Here is a 5,167-nt window from a genome sequence, read left to right as displayed (position 1 = left end):
CATCAAGTTTGCCTGTTCATTAATTTATGCTAATGTGTAATAATTAATTCCCGCTCATGCACAGTTTAAAGTTCTTTAAAGGTTAGGGCAATGTAAAAAAGAACGATAGGGGAACATTAGGAGAACGTTCTCTAAAGGTTGCAACGTTAGGGGAACGTTCTCTAAAGGTTGCAACGTTAGGGGAACGTTCTCTAAAGGTTGCAATGTTAGGGGAACGTTCTCGAAAGGTTGCAACGTTAGGGGAACATTAGGGGAACGTTCTCTAAAGGTCGCAACGTTAGGGGAACGTTCTCTAAAGGTTGCAATGTTAGGGGAACGTTCTCGAAAGGTTGCAATGTTAGGGGAACGTTCTCGAAAGGTTGCAACGTTAGGGGAACATTAGGGGAACGTTCTCTAAAGGTCGCAACGTTAGGGGAACGTTCTCTAAAGGTTGCAATGTTAGGGGAACGTTCTCGAAAGGTTGCAATGTTAGGGGAACGTTCTCGAAAGGTTGCAACGTTAGGGGAACATTAGGGGAACGTTCTCTAAAGGTCGCAACGTTAGGGGAACGTTCTCTAAAGGTTGCAACGTTAGGGGAACGTTCTCTAATGGTCGCAACGTTAGGGGAACGTAATCAAAAACTAATGTTCCCAGAACGTTAAGGAAACTTTCTGATCAACCAAAACACAACCAGGGAACAAACCAAAAACTAACGTTCCCAGAACGTTCAGGGAACCAAAAACTGTTAGCCGGGTCATTTTACTGTTACTCCACTACATTCATCTGACAGCTTTAGTTACTCGTTACTTTACAAATGAAGATTTTGTTGTGCATACGTACGTTTTCTGCGATACCAACCACTTTATGAGATGCGTTGATACAGTTTACGCCACAGTCTTCTGTGTCACGGCTGTGATATCAAAGTGTTTCCGAAGGCTGAAATGTGGCTTTACCGCTCATCATCGTTATCAGTTATTGGAAGCATTAAAATCTGAATTTGGATGAAAGAGAGTAGACAGCTGGATGAAACAGATGTGGGAAACAGCGACCACAGCACACTGTGATAGGTGGAGACACCTGTCAATCAATCAAACACACACACACGCACGCACGCACGCACGCACGCACGCACGCACGCACGCACGCACACACACACACACACACACACCAACCAAACATACTTACTTTGTTTAAGCCAATATCAGCTCTTTTTAATTACCACCAAGAAACATGTAACTTAAATTAATTTGATACGTAAACTTCATGTGGGAAAAATAGTATTCCTGTTGTAACTAGATCAACTAATTGTTCTTGCCTAAATAGCATGACAAAGATAATATGAGAGAAACCAATTTCAAGAAATCCCACTTGCTTTTATCTTTTCATCAAAGCTTCCACTCTGTGTTCATCAGCACTTCAGTTAACAGACCTCGCAGAATAACGTCTTCCGGGCAATCCCAAAACGTGACTCAAAGAGGAAATGGTGCATTTGTTGGGGACTATTTTCAACGGCAGATTAATCCACATTTGGTGCTCTTAGCCACGCTGGCGACACAGGGTTCTGGGGTCTTTTAAGTCACCAGAACTATTTTGAGGGAACTAGAAGGTTCCTTCTGCCCATGGCTGTGTGTGTTTTTCCACCGCGGTCTAAAGACCCGTGAAGAAGAGGAAGACGAGGTTGCTGATTTATAGGCAAAAGCAACCTGACAGGATGGGCTGATGGGGGGGGGCAGGGGTAAACACACTTTAAACGGAGTTCTGTGTTTTCTCCCATCTCATCTAAAAACACTGGACGAAAAGAAAATAATTACTGAGAAACCATCGGAGAATCTGTTTAATTTCTCTCATTCGCCTGAAACCCAAACCTGCCGCCTGCAGTTTGGGGTGGTGATGACTCCCCAATCTCTCTCTCTTTCTTTCTCTCTGTCTCCTTTAGAAAACGAGTCAGGAAGCCGACAACAAAAGCCTAACTTCTCCGACAAAAAGACATGTTCTCCCCTCGTCCCTAAAATGGTCACAAATTGATTTGAGAGTGCTCCGTGTGGCCGCGCGCCTTGTGTTTGACCAATCAGCGACGGTCATCCCTGCAAACCTATAAAGCCCCCAGAACTAGTCCCTACGGTCGAAACAGTTCCTCAGTTCCAGGTCTCAGTTCCAGGAAAGTCTAGTGACTGTTTGTGGCAGCAAGGTAGTGTGTGTTCCTGGTAATGAAACACGTGTGCCAGTGTAACAGTGTGGCTCATTGATGCGTTTTATAGAACAACGGAGCTCTAAGGCACAGAGGAAGAAGATTTATCAAGCTGTGATACACACACAACCAAGGGCGTAACTTTGGGTTTAACATTGGAAGGGGAGAGATCTCCACTTTTGGGCAAAATCGAAATTTCAAACGTCAAACACTTTTCTGCATCCACTTATGGTGCAAATGTCTTTATTTATGTAAAGGAAATAGGTTTTTGGGGTGGATTGAACTGGCCAGTTTGATTATTGGAAGGTTTTAAACCTCCCAATAATTAATTATTTAACTACTATTAGTAGATACATTCACTGTTGGTTTGGGTGTGCACATGAGAGTTGGGTGTGCACATGAGAGTTGGGTGTGCACGTGAGATTTGTTGACGAGAAGAAGCCTTACCTTGATTGTGTTCATACCTAAATATGTCATTCTATAAATCTATTCAATGCAGCAACATTGAAATATTCTGCAGTCTAAATAAAAATGAACGGATAAAATCTGCCTTACTCACATGTTAAATATTCTATATTATTGTTCCCATCAGATTAGTTTGTATGTGTTTGTGGACGCAGGGCTGCGTCTCGTCCTGCTGACGGAGGCTGCACAGGTGAGAGAGGGAGATTATTCACACATGATCAAACCATTGTGAACAGCTTAGCCATCCCCCGGGCCAGTGCTATTGCTGAATATATCATAGATCATACAGCTCATCATCATTACACAAGGTGGTTTTTACATACACCAAAAAGCTGACTGTGTCAAAGATACATATGGGACATGCGCATTCATGCTAATTACTTTGTTGAGTTCCAAAACAAAAGCAAGGTAATTAACGGGCATGCAATCCAGTGATGGGATAAAAAATACACATTTTAATTCAAATTTTCCACAGCCTGCAATGATACATTTCTGATTTCGGTGAAGTCAGTCAGTCAGAATTCATGTTCATTTTCTCCAACTAGAATTACTCCTCAGACTGGAGGAAATTGGAGGACAATTGTGGAGGAATAGATGGAAACACTGTGGCGTCGCGCTAACAACAACATCCCTCCCGGGCAGACAAATGGCTTTTGATTTGGATTGCAGAGAGTTGTGAAATGGGCAAACGTGATTATTTCTGTCAGTTGCAAAAAAACTATAAAACTGAAATACTAGGCGGATGGATAACAGGTTTGTCAAGAAATACTTTCAGCGTGTAACTCTGCCAGGCTCCACCACATTGTCTGGCTACATAACACATACATTCTTGTACAGGAGAAAAAACAACGCTCTGGGTCATTTGCATTTCTTCCAATCACATCGTCCTAGGAGCCGCTAAGCCACAGACGCAGCGGGGGTGGCTCTGCTTTAGTCACGTAGGGGAACTTGTTTTGGCGGACAATCCCCACCCATAGGCCCCAAAACAGCCCAGTTACAGAGTAAATCCCCTAAACATATTCTTTGTTAAAAAAAGAAAAAAGAACCAACCAAGCCTGCCTTGTTGATGATGATCCAAATTTTCTTCAAAATTTGAAAAGATTGACTACGTAGCTCGTAGTTTGTTACTTCGTGTGGTGAAGGGATTTTGGCAACACACAGTGGTTGTAGGATGTCAGTCAAATATCCTCAACATGGACTTCCGATGATCCAAACTAACTCCCCCTTAAATTAGCCTGTTTTCTTTGTGTACACCATTAGTGTCAGGGGTGATGGTAGGTGTGTTTTTAAACTTTGAACGCAGGCTTGTTTCCCTCTTTTTCCAGTCTTTGGGGTAAGCTAGTTTAACTATGTTTTTACTCCAGCTCCGTACTAGAGATCTGAGATATCAGAAAATAATCAAACAGGCATATTTAATGTATCACAATGATTTCATGGCAATACTGCATCGATACACAGACCCCAAGAATGGATCTTTTATTATGTACTGTATGTGTTGGTCAGTTTGTCTGCTTGACAATCTTATTTTGCAGAAATGAAAGTCAAGTGAAATGAACAAACAGAGATATTCATCTTTTTAGATAAACCAAGTGTTAAAGTTCCATTTTGGAGACATCATTCTAAATTGGGAACAATTTGAAGTTGGAAAAAAGATAATAAATTGCAATGTATCGCGGAATATCGCAATCTGTTTAAAATCGCAATAAAACCGTATTGTTACAGAAGCAGCATGATACATTTAATATACACATCATGCAATTTTGGAAATGAAACATCCTCGAGATAGACTGCTCCAGGTGGGGTGAAATGTGGTTTTGTCAAGAATGTTAAATTCAGTCTGAAATCTTTTTTTTCCAACTTTTTTTCTCAAAATGATTCAGTTTCATTGAGAATTGTAACATCAAGTGTGCCCACACCTCACTTCCTTTTCTGTGTAACTTGCATGCCTTGTTGAGGTGTAAGTTCCCGTGACATGTGTTGTCAGATGTGTTGTCAGGTGCAGCCCTGCATGCAGAGGGGGGGGGGGATGTGGCAGCTCCGGTCTCCGGCTACTGTCAGGCCGTAGATGGGCTACGCCACCTTACCCTTCTTTAATGGACAGAAGAATCACTGTGTGTGTGTGTGTGTGTGTGTGTGTGTGTGCGTGCGTGCGTGTGTGTGTGTGCATGATTAAAAAAACAAATATTTTGAGGCAAGTAATGTTCTATTAGTATGGCAAGGTTTGAGCATGTTGAATCTATATCATAATAAGTGTGTACAAATACAATCCAAATGTCACTTTAATGTAGATATTACAGCCTATTGAGATTTAAAACCTGTTTTACTACCTCTTTAAGAATATAGTTTTAGGGAAAATTGTAGAAGGGTTAAATCATAGGATCTTATATATTGAGTCATTTTTAGAGATGGAGATGAAGTGCCAGGAATCAGCCCAAAGTATAAACATCGCAGCAGTTATTACAGTTCACTGGCTTTATTTACATGAGCACACTGGTGTACAACTATAAAAAGTACAGAGCATTTATTCCCATTTGC

Source organism: Etheostoma spectabile, chromosome 20 (genome assembly GCF_008692095.1).
Source record: "Etheostoma spectabile isolate EspeVRDwgs_2016 chromosome 20, UIUC_Espe_1.0, whole genome shotgun sequence".
Lineage (NCBI taxonomy): Eukaryota > Metazoa > Chordata > Actinopteri > Perciformes > Percidae > Etheostoma > Etheostoma spectabile.
Note: the sequence above shows the minus strand (reverse complement) of the source record.